The following is a 20,588-nucleotide window of genomic DNA, read 5'->3' as shown; positions in this document are numbered from 1 at the left end:
ACCCTTGCCCTCTGGCCAGTTTGCAGTCCCTTGCAAGGGGGCGTGTGAGCATACTGGAGGGGTGGTCTGGTGGGTTGTGTATTAGCTTGTTTTCATGCTGCTGTTAAAGACATACCTGAGACTGGGCAATTTACAAAAGAAAGAGGTTTAATTGGACTTACAGGTCCAGTGGCTGGGGAAGCCTCAAAATCATGGTGGAAGGCAAAGAGGAGCAAGTCACATCTTACATGGATGGCAGCAGGCAAAGAGAGAGGAAGACATAAACGTGGAAACCCCTGATAAAACCATCAGATCTTGTGAGGTGTATTCACTACCATGAGAACAGTATGGGGGAAACTGTCTCCATGATTCAATTATCTCTCACTGGGTCCCTCCCACAACATGTGGGAATTATGGGAGTAAAATTCAGGATAAGATTTGGGTGGGGACACAGAGCCAGACCATAGCATGGTGGGTGGGTGCCAGCTGGGCCTCGACAAGTTTTAGGAGAAGTGGAATAAACATGTTATTCAGTGCTTTGATTATAGAGACAAAAATGCTCTGTCTGCCTAATAACATCCCCCAGCCCACCCTGCAAGGTGGGCCCTGCTGCTTGCAATGCTGGTGAGACCAGACTTGTCAGGGCATTCTCGTAAGTGCCTCTGTTAAAATGCAGACGGCTGACTGTAGAGTCAGATGTTAACCACCAACACCTGTTATCAAAGGACCATGGATCATTTATCAGATTCATGGTTAGAGGGTAGGAGAGGAAAGAAACAGTGGAAGTTTCCAAAGCAAAGGTCATGAGCGGTGCCTCCTTGGTCTCAGTTCAAGGGAGCTGCAGTGGGCTCTGCAGACACCCTGAGGTCAGAGGGTAAGTGGGAGGTGGCATGGCTGCAGGGGAGGAGCACAGCCTGTGCAGAGCAAGAGTGGAGCTGACAATAAAGGGAACTGGGAGGGACCTGAGCTGTGAATGAGGATGCAGGCCAGGCAGCCACTGGCAATGCAGAGAATAGAGATTTAGGAATGACAGAATGGACAAGAGTATGTGGATGCCCAGGCACCTTTTCTTTTGGCCACGACGCTGTCACTCAGGTCTCCTCTGCAGGCCCTGTCCCAGACCCCTCTGGTTGGGGTAACTCCTCTCCATTTCATGGGTTAGGCTGCTCCGGGATTGCTGTCAGATGCCTCCTGGCCCTCACCACATGTGCAGAGGCATCAGAGCTCCTTGATCACATGAGCTTACCCTTCAGCAAGGTCGGGCCCTGGGGGGGTTGGCAGCCCCCAGAGTATACAGCATGGTCCTTGTCCACAGTGAGGGTCACTCAGCCCAGCCATGATGCAGAGGGAGGTGACACTGAAAAATCCCATGTCATTCCAAATGACTTGAAGAAGCCGAGCTTCTCAACGACCCCACATCTGCATCCCTAGGAGGTTCCGGGAGCCATGCCTGACCCATGGATGGGGTTTTCTGAATACCTGGCACTGTCTCTTGTGGCCTGTGGGCTGAGCAAAGGCCCCGGGCTTCCTGGCTTGCGGGGCTAATTTTCTTGGCATTTTCTTTATTATTTCTTCATCTGGTTCCCATGGAAGACTGGGAACAGCTTCCTTGTGAGAGTGGGCTGGATCACCTCCTGGGATGTCAGGTTACCTGAAAGCCACTGCCTCCTCCAGCACCTGAGCAAGGGAAGGGGGAGAGGGTTCACTCCTGGTCAGTGAACAAGCTGCCTGCTCCCCAGCATACTGGCTGAAAGAAAACCTTTTCCAGGCAGGCCCAGACTGCCTCACATCACAGTTCAATTATCCACGAAACGAAGGGAACTTCTAGAGGCAAGGACATTTCTAGAGGCTTCTCCAGCAGCAGGCTGGCTGGCTCTGCTCCCCAACAGGGTCCTGAGATGTCAACAGGATATTGCTGGGAGTAAGATTCCTCTGGGATGTACCCCAGGGGTGCGGGTCCTTCCTACATAGCTCACTTGGCAGCCGCCTCTCCAGCTGCTTATTTTATCACTTACCTGTTTTCTCAAGAGCTTCTTGAGGAGGCACCAGACAAGGGGAGGCAAAAATAAATTCAGTGAAGAACAACATGCTTTTAAAATAAGGAAGAGGAGTGAAACCATCTCTAGTGCCAAGAGACACTGTGATACCGTACTGGTGTGAGCAGCAGCTCTGGGCTCCACAACCCTGTTACAAATTCCCCATCTGCCATTCCCAGGCTGTGTGACTTAACTCTTTTTGATTGTTGTTTTTAAATTTGAGGTAGACTTCTCATAGGCGCAGCTGGGATTTCAGCCCAGGTTTGCACGTATCCAGGCAGAACCTTTGTGACAAGACCACAAAGCTAGAGCCATCACCAGCCAAAGGTCCCGATGATGACACTCAGGACGGTGGCAGCTTCAACTCTATTTATGAAACTTTCCAGTTTTCACAGCCCAACTTCCCAGACAGTGACTAGGAAAAGTCTAGTTTGACCATGACTGAGGGAGTTCTTGGAATTGGGACTTTGATTTTTCGGTGTTTTTCAATAAATGTGTGTCCTTTTAAAAATAAATTTAACCTCAAAAGTTAGATCTTATTTTTTCTCATTCAATAAATGTGGAAGCTAAAAATCTGAAGTTAAACAACCAGTTCAGTTGTACATATAAAGCCACCTTGTCCTAAGCCTATTTCACGAATCTTTCTTCATTTGTTAGAATCCATCAGTCTAAATAACTATTTGTTTAAAAACATTTGGAGAAGAATGAAAATCACAAGTACAAACCATTACCTTAGTGAATTGCCAAGTATCTACATCTGGGAAAATCTTTCAGGGCATTGTGAGAGCAGCGATGATGACGTCTGCAACGTGCTTGGCCCTTCATATGTGTCCGATCCAGTTTACTTTCGCGGACATCCGTCATCACCTTTGGAATACAGACACACACCGTGAAATGTGAGTATGAGAGCACTTAAATGGGATGACAGGCTGGGTGTGTGGCTCACGCCTGTCAACCTAGCACTTTGGGAGGCTGAGGTGGGTGGATCACTTGAACTCAGGAGTTCAAGACCAGCCTGGGCAACATGGTGAAATCCTGCCTCTATAAAAAAATACAAAAAAATTCGTCAGGTGGCATGTGCCTGTAGTCCCAGCTACTTGTAAGGATTGAGGTGGGAGGATCGCTTGAGCCTAAGAGATTGAGGCTGCAGTGAGCCAAGATCACGCCACTGCACTCCAGCCTAGGTGACAACGTGAGACTCTATTAAAAAAAAAAAAATCCACGTTTAAAAAGAATAAAACAAAGGAAAAAAATGAGATGACAGACACCCAGCCTAACAAGCCCTTTGTACAGGCATCCTGGCTGTTCTTACTCTTCGCCCACCTTCCCTCGTGGCCGCTTCTCACCCCCAGGTGTCTCCTTGTGGGCCCCGCTCTGCCGTGTCCATCTATTTCAGGGTTCACTAATCTGGGGGTCTGGCTCCTGTCCCTGTCAACACTTTCCCTACTTCATCTGGGCACATGAGAAGGGACCCTGCTGTTGCCCACCCCAGTGGACAAGGAGAAGATATTGTGTGCAACGGGAGTGCTTTCTGAACATCCTTTTAATGGCCTACCTGCTTTTAATCATTAAGAAGAAAAAAATTAATCCTGGGAGTAGAAAATGGTGTTTATCAAGTGCCTATTGCCTGCCAGGGCACACACTGGCGTGCCTCACGAGCTAAGTCCTCTCAGCTCTACTTTACAAATGTGGAGACTGGAGACGGGAGAACATATTTTGCAGAAGATGCACAAGATGTTCTCTCCTCTTTCCATCTTCTTCAAACCCAGGTTCACTGAGTTGGTCAGGGGAGATGGGGCAGCTCCTGCTATTCCATTCACCTGGCAGACTCTGTCCCTCATCTGTGATCTGGAGAAAAAGTCTCTAATACAAGTATGTTTTAAAGATTAACGCCCCCAAAAAAGTCGACTTAAAGACATTCTCACTGGACAGACATATTCTGCCACTTCCACCATTCTCCTATCATCCCACTAGCCTTGCACCAAGGGCTTGAATCTGCTCTTTAGTGAAAAGAGCATAGCTCTCCGTACTGGATCCTTCTGTGACCTTTTTCAACTTGGAAACATCAAGAGTTTTTCATGGAACTCTACAGGTTAAACCCGGGGAATTTAGGTAAATGCATTCGTCCCACCAGGGATGTTTTTCTTTTTAACTTTGTGGACTAATAGGCTTTAATTTCCATCACAGCAGCATTTCTTAAAAAGTGATACTCATATCATTATGCAGGTATATGAAATGATTTTAAAGGTTGTGTATATATTTGAACATATTGTAGCAGGTCTATTTTTCAGAATCACATCATCTTGGGTACAAAAACGCAACCTTCTATCTGTCTAATTGAGCTGAACTTTTATCTTGAGCCCCCATTCTGCCTAATACTGGAAAATGTAATCCAGTCAATTCCAGGTTTTAGAGTTGATTAAGAATACAAGGACTCTAGACATAATGTAGTGTTTATTTATGTTAATGTAGTGTTTATGTATGTAAATACTGTAACAAAAATAGGTTTAGGTTAACTCTAGGAATGCAACAGAATGTTTCCCTTCTGAGGGAGTTCTACGTCTTTCACATTTGAGAAGCACAGGGCTAGCAAGCATTAGCAAGCTGGGTAGTGCTAGTAATGGAAACGCCTTGCTGTTAATGTCTCGGGCTATTTTCGTGAAGTATTTTGAGGACACTTAATGACTATGCTCTTAGGATTTGGGGTGGGGAGCCTCCGAAGCCTCTGGCCTCTTGCTCCACACCCACATTCCTGCCCTCCAGGGACATGGAGTGTGCACACGTGCACTGCGTGTTTTGTGTGGCGTGCCTAGCAAGGGACCCCGGGCGGAGACCTTGGCCATGGAGCACAAAACCCAGCACAAGGGAATGACGGGCGGGGCGCACCCCATGGGGACCTTTCGTTAGGTCACAGGAGGGGACACTAAGGACAAACAGTCCCCTCTCTAAGTGGTTCCCACATCACATCTGCTTCTCCTCTTGCCAGCCTGGAAGGGTTGTTTTGCTCAGATTTATGTGTTCTGGGCTTTGGAAAATGTTTCTAATTGTTCAAATTTCTTGTGAAAACCCCTTATCGCCTGTGTGTCCCTCTCTGCCCAGCTGTTCCATCGATGTCTATGTTTACAGGTTGCTGCCATTGTGTCTTTACACACTTTGTGTTGACCTTCTTTCTCTCTCTTTTTAAGGCCATAAATCCCTTAAAGATCAGTTTCCTTCTTTTTCTTTTCTTTCTTTTTTTTTTTTTTTTGAGACAGGGTCTTGCTGTGTTGCCCAGGCCGGAGTGCAGTGGCATGATCATGGCTCACTGCAGCCTTGACTTCCTGGGCTCAGGTGATTCTCCCACCTCAGTCTCCTGAGTAGCTGGGACTACAGGTACAAGCAGGTGTCACCATGTCAGACTTTTTTTTTTTTTTGGATTTTTTTTTTCTTTTTTTTTGTAGAGACAGGGTTTTGTCATTTTACCCAGACTGGTCTTAAACTCCTGGCTCAAGTGATCCTCCCACCTCAGCCTCTCAGTATTGGAATTACAGGATGAGCCACGGTGCCCGGCCCCACATTTTCTATTTTTAGAAAACTGCATACTATAAGAGTTAAGCAACATCTTAACACACTATTAAACAACCTATTTCTTAAGGGAAAACTATCATTATAACCTTCAAAGCATTTAAAATTTGGACATTCAAAAACTCCCTAGAATTAACAAACTCGAACATTCAAACAAATGGTTCAAGGGAGAGGGCGGGTCTGTTTCTATAACAATTACATACTTGGAGTAACCCACCTACTTTTTGGACCTCCTGGCCTGTGGGTGGGGAAGGGGCCCCTGGGTTGGCCATCACCACCATTCTCCCCCAACCCCTAGCCATCCAGCACCACAGCTTCTTTCAGTTCTTCAGTGGAAAGGCACACAGCATAGCCCTTCCTTCCTTCAGTGACATTTTTCACCTTAGAAATATCAATTATTTCTCGTGGAATCCTATAGGTTAAAAATGTGGCTTTTTACAAAAATTTAAGTTCTCCCAGGTTGACATCACACTAAACAGATTAGAACCAGCTTTAATGTGTGATAAGGTAAGAGCAAGGCTTGAGAAGTTCAAGGGAGCCATATTCAGGAAGCGGCATAATTCTTTTAAAAAAAATAGGGACTGAGCTCTTTACTGGATCATTTTTGTACAGGGCATTTCTAAGATGAAATATAACAGGGACCTTTTCTAGATGCTGATAATTTAGGGGAGCTAGAAGAATATAAAAAACAATTTACAAAGCAATAAAGAATGAAATAAGTTCTACAAAGCAAGTCACATTACAGGAAGAGTTACAATGACAAGCCACCTTGCAGGTTGGGGGTCAGGGCTCAAATAAGCTTAGGAAGTAGACAGCTCATTTTATGAAAAAGTCTTATTCACAGATCATTTTTATCTTGAGCAACAAACCAAAGTTAATCATTGTGTGAGAAGGGGGAATTTCATATCGTTCTTGGGTAGCAAAAATCACAAAGATGTTTTAGGAACATGGAAAAGAAGGAAAGAGGGCTCAGGTGACCTGTAAGGGTCTCATATGTGACACTGCAGCTCCATTCAGAGCACAGGTGGGCACAGAAATGCCTGGGGAAGGTTATCACTCAGGAATGTGTCTGGCTGAGGTCCACACCAGGATGGCAGACCATCCAGACGATCATCTTAAAGTATTAAAAAGCAAATATTCCACATTTCTATACAGTGAATGATTTCAGCACCTGTTTAAGTAAAGCACTATGCTGAATACTTCAGGAGAAATCCAAAGAAACCGATAGTAAGGCTTGGATTCCCAGTGTCTTTGACTAAATCTAAAGAGTACTTCCAGACAGGGGATGGTATTACTCAAAAGACTCTCCTTATGGCAGGACCGCAGGCAACTCAAATCATCTAGACTCTGGTCCTCAGCATGGAGGGCCCAGGAGCTAACAGTTAGCAGCACCCTCAGCAAAGGTCAGACTCCTGACACTGGACTCACACTATCCCACCTCGAGAGAGACTGCTCTGCAGCCCAAACTAGCAAAGCATTAAGTAACTATGAAGAAGACTCTTTCTATGAATTGGACTGCCATCCAAGGTGCACCTGCCAAGTAGGAAGGGACTGGGAGAGAGAAGCTGTGGTCAGAAGGTTGCTTAGAAACAGTGGGTTTAAAGAAAGGAGAAGTAGGTTGCTTTGAATATCTTGCAGCCAGGTAGCTGCTGGTCAGAGAGCTCCTGTCCTCCAGCACTGCATCTCCCTTCCTGGAGAGCTGGTCCTCTCCATCTTTCCTATTTTCTCCATCCCATTGGCTTGTCTAATAAGAGAGTTTTTCTTTAGCTTGGTCCATACATTGGTTAATTAAACTAGAACCAGTTGCTAATCACATTGGCCTTGGAGATACTCATTTCCTTGATTTATTATTGATATGATTATTTTCCAGTTCCTGGCAAGGCAGCAGTAGGGGGAAGGGTGCGTGTTGGAGATCTACTAACATCCTTATCATTGTTATCATTTTTTTTTTTTGAGATGGAGTTTCGCTCTTGTTGCCCAGGCTGGAGTGCAGTGGTGCGATCTCAGCTCATGGCAAACTTCGTCTCCCGGGTTCAAGCGATTCTCCTGCCTCAGCTTCTCGAGTAGCTGGGATTACAGGCGCCCACCACCACATCCAGCTAATTTTTTTGTATTTTTAGTAGAGACAGGGTTTCACCATGTTGGCCAGGGTGGTCTCGAACTCCTCACCTCAGGTGATCCACCCGCCTCGGCCTCCCAAAGTGTTGGGATTACAGGCGTGAGCCACTGCGCCCCACCCTCACTAACATTCTTATAATTCATATGCTTCTACAGCCTCACTGGGGAAACAAGGCGTATGCAAGCATCATTTATACTCATATTGTCCTCTCGAGAGTACAAATCACTTGCACACACATTAGCTCATGAATCCTCACAAAAACTTTGTAGACAATGAAGCTGGTTTTTTTTTTTTTTTTTTTTTTTGGCCTGCTATGTATTGCTCTCTCAGTTGCTTTACATTTCTCATCTCATTTAATCCTTCTCCGATGCTGCCAGGCCAATATCACTTTCCTAGTTTACATTTGGGAAAATGGAAGCAGTGGGGCTTGCCGTGTCTTCACTAACATCAGACAGGTGGTAAAAAGCCTACGTTAAAGATGGATGGAATGCTCTCGACACTAAGTCCAGGGATTTTTCAACTACTCTCACGAAAACAGGTCTAATAAGTAACAATACAGGAACAATCATAAGACAATAAAGGAACAGGCCAAAAAGTGTGGGTCTTTACAGGAAGGAGCAGGAACGCTCGGGACAGGGAAGGCAGGGGAGTCAAACTCTCAAAGTCAGCAAACAAATGCTGATGACAAAAAAGTTACAAACGTGATGTCTGAGATTTTAATTTCCTATTACATCCTTTTTCCAAATAAGCATCTAGGAGGAGTTGAGATGCAAATGGTCATTTTGGATGTTGTATGAATTTGCCTGTTTCCTGTCGTTAGACAGTGAAATTGTCTTAATTACTGCTCTTTTTCCCCAAACCCAGGGCTTATCTTTACTTAAGTTAGACAAAAACCAAATTGTACTTAGCAGGAAATGGCCCTTCTGTGTTTCTTTGTGCCCAGATTAATTTTGTCATTGGCCTGTGGTCCAAAGTCCCGGAGGCCAGAGAGGCAACCTTTCTGCTTTCATCATCCCAGAGCATCGCAGAGGAGAGGGGCTGGTTTTGCTGGCAGGCGGGGCAGTGTCCAGGTGAGCAGTGCACAGGTCTCATCTTTCCCTGAGTGCAGCAGACCCCTGCAGGTGGGGCCTTTCTCCAGAGTGCCACTTGGCAGGTGTCCCCTAGTCCACCAGCACCTAATAAGAATCCGGAGACTATGGGAAGCTTTTTGGCTCTGTCCAGGGTTTGCAAGGACTGCTGATAGGACGGGTGAGTGACCCAGCAGACAGTTCAAGAGATGAAAGGAAGCCTTTCGGATTAAATAAGATTTAGGAAATAAAAGGATTAGCAGGGCACAAAAGCTAGATTTACGGGTTTATTTAGCCAGTGCAGCATGGCATGCTGGGACCGGGGGCATCCAGAAAGAGATAAAAGGAACTAAGGAGGTCGTAGGGCAGCAGAGACAGCAGAGTCCCCCACCTCCGAGCCAGCTAAATCTTCTGATAATTGAAAACAGGCCAGAAAGGGATATTCCCCACTATTAATTCTGACTCCTCCACCAAGCAATAAGAAGAGATACAATGACAAGCCACCTCACAGGTTGGGGGTCAGGGCTCAAATAAGCTTAGGAAGTAGACAGCTCATTTTATGACAAAGTCTTATTCACAGATTGTTTTTATCTTGAGCAACAAACCGAAGTTTATCATTGTGTGGGGTGGGGGAATTTAATAATTTAGTATCATTCTTGGGTAGCAAAAATCACAAAGCTATCCTTCCGTATTGATTATCTTTGCTCAGTATTTCTCTTTTCCCAAACTGTGGAACCAGAAACCCCAAGGCTTGAAGAAGGGCTGTTAGAGCACATCTGGTCTAACGGGCCCTGTGAAGTGGGTACCCTTGCCAAGGTTCTCCGACATGGGCCGGGACCCTCATGGTCAGGGGCAGGAGAGTGTGCTCCAGAGGCAAGCTACTCCACTGTAAGACAGAGGAAAGTTACTCCACTGTAAGACAGAGGAAAGTTTCAGCACTTCCTCCTGAAATTACACCGACATCTCCATCACACTGGTCCTTACTCTGCAACATGCAAAAGCTTTGGGCAAATATAGTCTCTCACTGACATGATTGCTATTGGAAAATCTGAAAATAGCTGATATGATGTCCTTAAATATTCCCTTTCCCTGGTTGAGCTTCTCACTGTCCCCAGTAATTCCCACGATCTGATGTCTCATTTCCTTTCTGGGACACTAAAAGGAGGGCATGTGTAGTTTTCGGCCTCCTTCGGCGTGGCTGTCCGTGCCTGGAATCACTTGTGAGGTTTCTCGTCCTAAGCAGGTGTCTTAAGACCCCTGCATTACCATGTTTGATAAACACCCAATCTATCTACAGTCATCAAAGTCTCCTTCCCTTAGTATGAGACTACAAAAGCTGACACTAGAAACCTACTATGAGAGCTATAATGAATGCACATTTCCACAACTCTGCATTCAGTATTGATCAGACATTCCTGAGCACCTGATAAATATCTAGTGTCTGCTCAGTGCAAGGAATAGGTGATTCTGATGTGGTCCCAGCCCTGGAGGAACTCAGAGTTTAGGAGAGGAAATACATACTTAAATAACCGTAATTACATGTGATATAAATTATAAAGAGGTAGGCTCCGGAGATCACAGTATGGGATATCTGAATGTTCAATGGGTAAACGGTGAAGAAGTAACTTCCTCAGCAAGAGGGAATACGCATACAGAGAGCTATGAAGGCAGATAGGAATTTGACATGTTCAGGAAACCACAAAGTTGAGTCTTTCATTCCAGAGTGAACTGCTATGGTGAGAGATGATAGATAGATAGAGTGATCGATAGATAAAGAAAATGACCTCCTGCCCTACCTGGGTGATTTGATGGAGATGACAAGTTTAACTGAAACTAGAACTCAACGCAGGATGAAGAAAGGGTTTAGAATGGGTGGCAGGTGGGGCAGGTGGGAGAGAATTTGTACATGTACGTGTTGCTGTTAAAGATCAAAGTTAACAAAGACCCTACATTTCACTACTTCATTACTCTTATTTAGCCATATATTGAACTCATTTCCCTCTGGTCAGAGTTTTGAAGTTATAAAAGATATATATACGCTTCCAAAGCAGGAGTGGACTGAGTCAAAGTCTGTCCAAGCTGAAAGAAACTTTGGCAATTATTGAGTGAAGCCATTTTCAAAGCATGTGGCAGAAGCAACTTCTTTTTGGAAGTGGAAGTTCAATGCCTTTGGCAGGGGCAGGGGCAGCTTTGCTAGGGGCAGGGGCAGCTTTGCTAGGGGCAGGGGCAGCTTTGCTAGGGGCAGGGGAAGGCGAGTGTAGACTCTACCTGTTCACCCTCCCTTCTTTCTCCCAGCCCCTCACCTTTCCCAACCCTCCCATTGTCAGGAACAAAGCCTAAAGCTGACTTCACAGATAAGGAAACTGAACTGAAGGGCAGAAAACAAGTGAAGACGATCCTGGCAGGCCCATCAGCGGCACAGGCAGGGCCAGAAACACAGACTCAGCCTTGCAGAACTACATTCAGATGCAGGTGACTTCATTTTCTTTTAGGGTTAAGTTCGTTTATCGCCTGTGAGGAGTTTGCCTAGTGAAAGAGCAACAGATGGGTGAACAGTACAGAGGCCAGGTTACTCTGTGTCTTTTGTTTTTTTTTTGTTTTGTTTTTTTGAGGCGGTATCTCGCTCTGTCGCCCAGGCTGGAGTGCAGTGGCGCGATCTCGGCTCACTGCAAGCTCCGCCTCTTGGGTTCACCCCATTCTCCTGCCTCAGCCTCTCCGAGTAGCTGGGACTACAGGCGCCCACCACCACGCCCGGCTAATTTTTTGTGTGTTTTTAGTAGAGACGGGGTTTCACCGTGGTCTCGATCTCCTCACCTCGTGATCCGCCCGCCTCGGCCTCCCAAAGTGCTGGGATTACGAGCGTGAGCCACCGTGCCCGGCCTACTCTGTGTCTTTTGTAATTGATGACAAATCTAAACTGCTACACGGGGCGACAAGAGCAAAACCAGAGGCGTCCCAATGAGGAAACGCAGAAATGATAGGTTTCACTTTTTGCTGAAAACCATTTAGTTTAAAAATGTTATTTTTTAAACTAAAATCCAGGTTTTTAACAAGCATTTATCCTACACTTTTTGCTGTAGTGCTCTACTAGATACTAGGCATGCTTTGGAGAATCAAACAGACATGGCCTCCATATGCAGAGGTGCATAATTCAGTGGGAAGACAGACAAGAAATAGAGCTAACAACTTAGACTTTTTTTTTTTTTTTTTTTGAGACAGAGTCTCTGTCGCCAGGCTGGAGTGCATTGGCGTGATCTCAGCTCACTGCAACCTCCGCCTCCGGGGTTCAAGCAATTCTCCTGCCTCAGCCTCCCGAGTAGCTGGGACTACAGGCAAGCGCCACCATGCCCAGCTAATTTTTGTACTTTTAGTAGAGACGGGGTTTCACCATATTGGCCAGAATGGTCTCTATCTCTTGACCTCGTGATCCGCCCGCCTCGGCCTCCCAAAGTGCTGGATTACAGGCATGAGCCACCGCTCCCGGCCACAACTTAGACTTTTTAATGTGCTGTGTACGAGTTAATTTAACCCTCACAACAACTCTACGAAGATGTTCCTCTCATTTTCTGGGGGATGGGTCTGGCTGCAGAGCCCAGGCAGCCTGCTACAGGGTAATTGCTTGAGCACAATGAGGGCGGCCCCACAATTATGACAGTGCCACCAAGGCCAGGGCAGGAAGCAAGGCACTCACTCGTTGTCTCTGCGCCTCAAATACCAATATTTTTATTTTTGCCTATTTGTGTTAGTTGTCTCCACACATGCCCTTCTGATGTTTACATAGTAGCAAAAATTGTATACACATAATGGACTGTATTATCCATAGCCTGTTCACCGAAGTCTCACTGGATATCTGTGACAGGCCCTACTAATCCCCACAAACTAATCCTAAAATAGCCAAAGCCTTGTTAGTATGGCCTTCCAAGAGTACTCCCTGGATGGATGACTCACCCCAGCTTCAGACTCAGCCCTCAGTATCATAAGATGAACAGTCTTCTCTCTCCTGAACTTGAGGTTTGGTCTCTGAAGACCCCTGGGGCCAGATGAACTGGAGGCTTATGGGATGGGGTCGGGGGGCAGGGAGAGTACATCTCAGTGGTTGAAAATGAGTAATGTCAGTTTAAATTACTTTTACCAACTCTGCTGTCCATTGGAAACATCGGCAGTTCTCTTGCTGGTCCCTCTTTCCCCTGAGCTGGAGGGTGGAGGCCTCTGCAGAGTCTGGTTTCTCCATCAGTTCAACTTCTGTCTTGAAACTGCCTCTCAAAAATTCTACCAGTAGTACCATACTCACTCATTGTGCTTTTTTGCTATGGATTTATTCTGCTCTTATAAACCTCACCTATCGCCATGGAATTGCCACTGCTTCCTTCCATCACATCTTTTTTTTTTTTTTGAGACAGAGTGTCTCGCACTGTCTCCCAGGCTTGAGTGCAATGGCGCAATCTTGGCTCACTGCAACCTCCGCCCCCCAGGTTCAAGTAATTCTCCTACCTCAGCATCCCAAGTAGCTGGGATTATAGGTGCCCGCCACCATGCCCAGCTAATTTTTTGTATTTTTAATAGAGATGGGATTTCACCATGTTGGCCAGGCTGGTCTCGAACTCCTGACCTCAGGTGATCTGCCCACCTTGGCTTCCCAAAGTGCTGGGATTACAGACATGAGCCACCGCGGCCTGCTGCATCTCATCTTATATTTCAGCCTTTATCACTGTCTTCATGAAGTTCATGTTTCACTGAGATTTATTGAGAACATAATCTAATGTTTTTGAAAACTTTCTTGCATTTCTTGTGGTAAGGTGCTTCTTGTATTTTTATTTATTTATTTATTTATTTTGAGTCAGGATCTTGCCATGTTAACCAGGCTGGTCTCGAACTCCTGGACTCAAGCTATCCTCTAACCTCGGCCTCTTGAAGTGCTGGGATTACAGGTGTGAGCCACCCCACCCAGCTGATGCTTCTTCTGAATAGGACTTTTCTTTTTCTGTGGCTAGAAGTGTTCAGTTGGCTTTGTTTTTTTCCCATCTTGATTGAGGCAAGATCGATCCAGATGCTCACAGATGGGACAGGTGACATCTTCGCATGCTAATGAATAGCCTAGTTTCCAGTGCTATTAGGGGTTTGCTTTTCTTTGTAAAATTTTATAAGTAATTTGTTAGGCAGTTGGGAGAGTAAATGAGATACATGCTTAAACACAGAATGATCAACACAGATGACTAGACTCTCAAATGTCCTCAGTGAATCTTCTGCTGTGAAAGTCACAATCTTTAGAACTGATTTGGGGTTTTAATTTTGCATTCTGTTCTTTATTTCTGGCCCCACTGGCTTGCCCCTTAGGCATCTATTGTAGGTTTACTTGCCCCTTTTTTCTCGACAAAATGTTAAAATATTCTTGAGAGTCTACTTAAGATGATATGGTTTCCATGAGAGTTTATTTCTAGGAAGATTGTGAACGTGGCTCACAAACCTTGCTTCCAGCTAAAAGACAGGGGTTTTTAAGGTGAAAATAATCAATATTCCCAACTCTTAAGACACACCAAAAATTCTTGGAGGAAAAATAGAGAATAATTTAAACCAGAGTGAATGAAGCTAATACTGATTAAATCCAGAAAATAGGAATTCCAGCATTTTCTGTGGTCATGGTAAAATGCATTTTAACAGTCTGAATCCAGCCTTGATTTTCATCTAAGGACAATGTAAGTAGTATTTCCAGCTCTGATCCACTGTATAGAAATGCAGATGACAAATGCATGTTGGAATTGGATGGTGTTGTGGTCCTTATGGAAAACATAGCTTGATTCACACGATCATTCGAATTCAACAGTTTTTCACAAAATCACAGAACTTTATTCTCTCATTTTACAGATAAACAGACTGAGGCCAACAAAGGTGAACATACTTGCCTAAATAACACAGCTTATTTGCAGAAGAGCTAACAAGTGTTGGGTCAATACTATTTTAGCTATATTGTGTGACTTTTTGTACCAGAGAACTTGCAAAAATCATCAGGGCCAAATGGCCTAGAAGATAATGGGTCATTAGGACATAAAAATTGGGTAAAATCAAGGTAAGCAGAAATTTTCATCAAATTAACTTTTAATCAAAAATTAAAGGACTTTTAAGGTTGAGGAGAAATAAATATTCTCAACAGATTTTCAGAAAAATACAAGCTAAAAATGTTGATTTAAGTAAATATTAAGTATTTGATGCTTTAAATTTTTCTGAAAAGAGATCAGGCTTTTATGGCCTAAATTCTTTGTTCAGAACAAATTAATCCGTGTAGTTGGGCTAAACACTTTACCTCTTGGGTATCAGCTTGATCTTTTGTAAAATGAGTGCTGAAGAGATGAGTAGTTTTCCATAGCCATGTTTTGCCATTCTAAAAAACTTTATTGTTGACCATTGTTACGGGTTGAAATGGGTTCCCCTCCCCTCAAAATTCATACATTTCATTCTGAGTCAGTAGCTCAGAATGAAAGAGGTAATTATGTTAAAATGAGGTCATTAGAGTGGATCATAATTTATATCACTGGTGTCCTTATAAGGGGAGGGATTAAGTATCAGAAAATGCAAAAAAGAAAGACCACATGAGGGTAAGCAAGAAGACAGCTATCTAAAGCCAAGGAAAGAGGCCTCAGAAGAAACCAACCCTGCTGGAACCTTGATCTTGAACTTCTGGCTTCTAGAATGGTAGGAAAACAAAAATCTGTTGTTTAAGCACCTGGTGTGCAGCACATTGTTATGGCAGTCCTAGGAAACCAAAACAACTATAAACTGAAAACAGCTATCGTTTATTGCATGCTGACTAGGATAAGACTGTACACATATTTCATTTAATCCTCTCACCATCTTCATGAAGTAGGTGCCATTACACACTCACTTCTCATATTAGGAGAAGGAGGTTTATCAGAACTCATCACAACTCGGCTCGGCTTGGTGGCTCACGCCTGTAATCCCAGCACTTTGAGAGGCCAAGGCGGGCAGAACACCTGAGTTTGAGACCAGCCTGGCCAACATGGTGAAACCCCGTCTCTACTAAAAATACAAAAAAAGTACCCAGGTGTGGTGGCAGGCAGAGGTTGCAGAGAGCGAGATCGTGCCATTGCATTCCAGCCTGAGCAACAAGAACAAAACTCCATCTCAAAAAAAAAAAAAGAATGAAAACCACCACTATTCACGCTATTCCATATTGATTCAAAAACACTAAACATTCTAAAATATAAAAATGATTAGTCTGGTAGATGATAAGCTAATTGGTATCTTAAGCATAGCCCTTACATTCTGTTGTTGGTTTGTTGATTATAATATGAAAGTAGAATTAATATGAGGCTATTCAATCACTTCTCAGATACCTGGTTTCACATATTTAATCTATAATTACATACATTTATTATCAAAATATCTGTATAGAAAATGTATTGAACTGTTTCTGGGTGGGCTGGTGAATATAACTGGCAGATGATCTAGTATAAGAAATAAAATTAAACAAATTGGCAAGGCCAGATTGACATGCACACATTAGTTTGGTCATTACCAACACTGTGCAGCATCCATCCCTCACAAATGCTTTCACGCTTAACTAAAGTTATTGTACAATCTGTACAAGTGTATATTTTATTAAGGGCAATACATGACATAAAAATGTAACACTTCTCTTTAAAAAGAGAATAAGAATGCATTTATTACTTAATGTTGAATAAAGTTTGTTTACTTGGAAAGAAGATTTTTCAAAAGATTATTAGTTTATGGTCTTAAATGGACAATTCTTTAACATTTGGCTAAATATTCTTGGAAGAATGAATTGCAAAACTCACATGGATGTGTCTTTTACTTAAGCTGACTCTTCAAGGAATGATGACTTGTCTTCAATTTTGGAGTTAAACTCACACATTTAAGAAAGTTAAAATGTTTTGAAATGCATAAAAAAAGGTTCACTATGAGACGTCTCTTTGATTTTTCAAATTGCCGATATCACTGCACTTCAATAAAACTACTTTTTCTATGCCTGTAATCCCAGCACTCTGGGAGGCCGAAGCGGGTGAATCACTTGAGGTCAGGAGTTCGAGACCAGCCTAGACAATATAGTGAAACCCTGTCTCTACTAAAAATACAAAAATTAGCCAGGTGTGGTGGTGCATGCCTGTAGTCCCAGCTATTCAGAAGGCTGAGGTGGAAGGATTGCTTGAACCTGGGAGGTGGAGGTTTGCAGTGAGCTGAGATCACGCCATTGCACTCCAGCCTGGGCAACACAGCGAGACTCCATCACACACACACACAAAAAAGTAGCACAAATATTTTTCTGAATGCTTCAAAGTAATTTTTAAATTACTATGTCTTAAGAAGGGCTCTGATTTGAAAATATGAAAATTATGAATCCATTCACAGATCATAAAACAATAATTGGAAAAGCATTGAAGAAAAATAATTTAAGAATTATCGCTAGAGGTAGTATTACAGTTAATTAATTTAATTACAGTAATGCAGTTTTTCTTGAAAGTCAAATCCAAGAAATTCGTTATTACCTAACTAGGCAGTACATGCTATAGTCACATACTTAGCTAGAAAAATGTATGAGAAAGAATGGACATTTATCATTTATTACATTCTCCTAACGATGTTCACTATTAAACATTTTTGTGACTTTAAATATACGTTACAAATGTGTATTTACTTTTATTTTGCTGATGAAATAAAATGTTTTCACTTTCTTCTATTTTTGAAATTGTTTTTTATATATATAACTGTATATAAAAGTGTTTATTTTCTTCTCTTTTTGAAGCTTATTATGACAATCCAATATGTGAAAGTCTACAGCAGAGAATTTAGAAATTTTAACTGTTTGTAACTGAATTTGTGCTAAGAGACACCATGCTAAAACTAAGGGTTTTTCACCACTAATATTTTATAACAGGTCCAAGAGTCAAATACAGCTAAATGTAAATTTTGTGCACTTGAGTTAGGCTAAGACACAGCAGAAACTAATCAGCTGGAAGTAATTTTTAGTATGACATAAATCAATTTTTATACAGCACTATTAAAAATTTCATTTTAAAATACTGATAATAGGAAAACCTCAATGTGATTACTGAAAAGTTGAGTAAACATTTTAAAAAGCATATCACTGGATATTGTTCAAATCAACTTTATGTGCTTTACTCTTACAGATTTACAACCAGTAAAACAATGTCTTCTCTTGTCTTAACAATTACTGATTAACAGAGTTAGAAATTATGTTATCACACTTATTTCTTCAAAGAAAGAGATTAGACAAAATCAACAGCAAAATGATACTACACAGTTTCCTACAGTGAGGTGGGGAGGAAACTACCTTCTGGAACACAGCGGTTAAAGATGTTAACATCCTCCTACTTTTTTTTTTTTTTTTTTTTGACACATATGATTCAAGCTTATGTAAAGTGGGCCGACTTCTCCTCATTTCCTTATCTACAGAATGTCGGTGCTTACCCAGCATGAGGATCATACGAATTGGTGGTTGGAAAAGCATTGAAATGTCACTGACTTTGACTGTGAGATGCGTGCGGTCAGGCAGGCATGTGTTTCTTGGATGCTCATTGTAGCTGTTGCTTATCCATCTTTATTATGTGATCCAGGTGGGTACGTAATGCTACAGGTAATGAACCCAGTGAACTCAAGATCTGCCTCCTCCAAGTGTGGTCAAATTCAATAATTTAGGATTAAAACAATTATTTCTGATTAAAATCCCAAAGTAAATATTTACTAAGCACCTCCTAAATTCAGAACTGACACCTGTTGTTCAGGTGGCCAATCAGGGTCTTCGAAGCAATTCACACACCACATTCCATGTTCTTCAGTGACTCACAAGGAAGGTGGCATTATCGTGTGTCGAACAGCGGCAGAGCTTACTAACATTCTCAGCTACAAAGCAAAAAATAACGAACCAGAGACTTCAGCTCAGTTCTTGTGACTGGAGTCGTGTTCCCTCCAGAGCGATGAGCATGGTATAAGACTCCTCATCCTGCACCCCATCACGGCTCTCCCCAGACAGCCCCAACAGAGGGTAGGTACAACAAACACACGCTGCTCAGTCGCTGCCATCACCTCTCCAAGCTTCTGTTCCATTCTCCGCTCTCACATTATCCACTGTCATGAAACAAAAGGAGAGAAAAACTAAGTTCAACATTTTTATTGTTACCATGATCATTACTGTGGTTATTATTATACCGGTTTATTTTAGAAGGAAAATAATTTGGGTTTAGAGGTGCTTAGAGATGGATTGTGGGAATTTGTAGTGTAGTCGTGAGATTATAAGGATGAAGGAACCATTGATCTTAAAAAATTAGAAACTTGGTTGGTTCGTTACAGTATTCATTGACATGAAAATATCCAGAAACTTACAGTCAACAAGTCTGTATGCGACTCACAACTCACATAATACTTATGTGAGTTGTCGTCAGAGACTAGCATCCCACGGGCCCCGGAACCAGCCACACCTGGGTTTGATTCCTGACCGCGGCTTATCACTATCTGCTCTTTGGCAGATGGCTTAACAAAGCTAACCTCTATTTTTCAGATCTGTGGAATGGGAATAATAATAGGACCTATCTGACAGGGTGGTTGGGATCATTGACTGAAATAACACACGAAAGAGTTTAGCACAGTGCCTAGCAGGCAGTAAGTACTCAGGAAATGTCAGCTGCTGCCAAACTTTCTAGGAACAGAAAAGCAGGGCTGTATCTAATATACCTTAAACTTGTGTGCTCTGCAGGATGGGGAGGAGTCTCATTTTGTGTCAAGAGCTTTCCATGGGTCATCTTATTTCACCCTGCACGATGCTGTGTGGTCTCGTCACCACTGAACACACAAGACCCTGAGACTCTGAGAGGTAGACGCTGCACTCTAGAGCTGCGATTCACACCTGAATCTGCTGGCTCAAGGTCTACACTCTTTCCACTGCACCACAGTAACCCACATGAATCAGCAATGAAAAAGGCAAGACAGAGTAAGGTGAGGCCAATGGCAATGGTGAGTGCAATGGGATTTCGAGAAGGGGGCCCGTGTGAGCTGGGGCAGTCAGGAAGGGGGCCTGGCCCTCAGCTGAGTGGAAAAGAGCAAAAGGATTTGTTTAGACTAAGGGGAAGGGTGGACATTCTGGAAAGGTCAATTCTAGCCCCTCAACCATAGTCAGGAGAGGATTTTATGCTCACCAGAGGCCAAGTCCTTCTTTGTCAGTTGATGTACCAACAGTCCTGGCTATGGGCTTGCTGCACAGTTCTCATCAGGACCAGAAAGGGGGCCTGGGTCAGCCTGTCCCTCTGGGGCCATCCATCACAGCTGCTTCTTATCCAGGCTGGGGAAGCCCAGGACAACCTCTGAGTCCTGGCACCTGCAGCCGGGCTGTGACAGCATTTATCAGAGGGCTAGGGGCAGCCTGGTCCCTGCAGCTCTGGTATGCCTGCTGGGGAGGGCAGGACTGGCGGTAGAGAAGATGGGATCCAGCTGGGGTCTATTGGCCTCAAAATGGTCTCAAGTAGTGAATGCAGGGGCTCCCACAGGACTAGAGCTTTGCGTTTCTGGTTCTTCATCCAGTTCTGAAGCTTAGACATTGTGGATATAAAAATAATCTGGGGAGCTTGCTCACAATGCAGGTATTCCTGGCCTCACCCCAACTATTTTAATTTCATGTAATTGGGGTGGGGTTCAGGAATCTTCATTTAAGAAAAATACCTCTGGTGACAGACAGATGGCCATCAATCACACTTTGAGAAAAAAAAAGCTTCAAGTTCATGCTGTTGAGCTCAACCTTTGGGAAAAAATTCTTCTATCCTGTGTGAAAGAAAATGGTGT

General features: G+C 43.5%; 1 long non-coding RNA gene across 1 annotated transcript in view; it reads right to left on the bottom strand.

The window, feature by feature from the left end:
• Positions 1 to 1,479: 1,479 nt before the first annotated feature.
• Positions 1,480 to 20,588, bottom strand: part of LOC131383605 (uncharacterized) — a 45,313-nt gene continuing 26,204 nt past the window's right edge. The window contains exons 4-6 of the long non-coding RNA XR_009213761.1: positions 18,683 to 18,884; positions 2,747 to 2,882; positions 1,480 to 1,656 (exon numbers count right to left, since the gene is read on the bottom strand). This is a non-coding gene — a long non-coding RNA (uncharacterized LOC131383605). The remainder of the gene's footprint in view (positions 1,657 to 2,746; positions 2,883 to 18,682; positions 18,885 to 20,588) is intronic.

The sequence above is a fragment of the Hylobates moloch genome, unplaced genomic scaffold (genome assembly GCF_009828535.3).
Source record: "Hylobates moloch isolate HMO894 unplaced genomic scaffold, HMol_V3 SCAFFOLD_5, whole genome shotgun sequence".
NCBI classification, from domain to species: domain Eukaryota; kingdom Metazoa; phylum Chordata; class Mammalia; order Primates; family Hylobatidae; genus Hylobates; species Hylobates moloch.
Note: the sequence above shows the minus strand (reverse complement) of the source record. Positions and strands in the feature narration are given on the sequence as shown.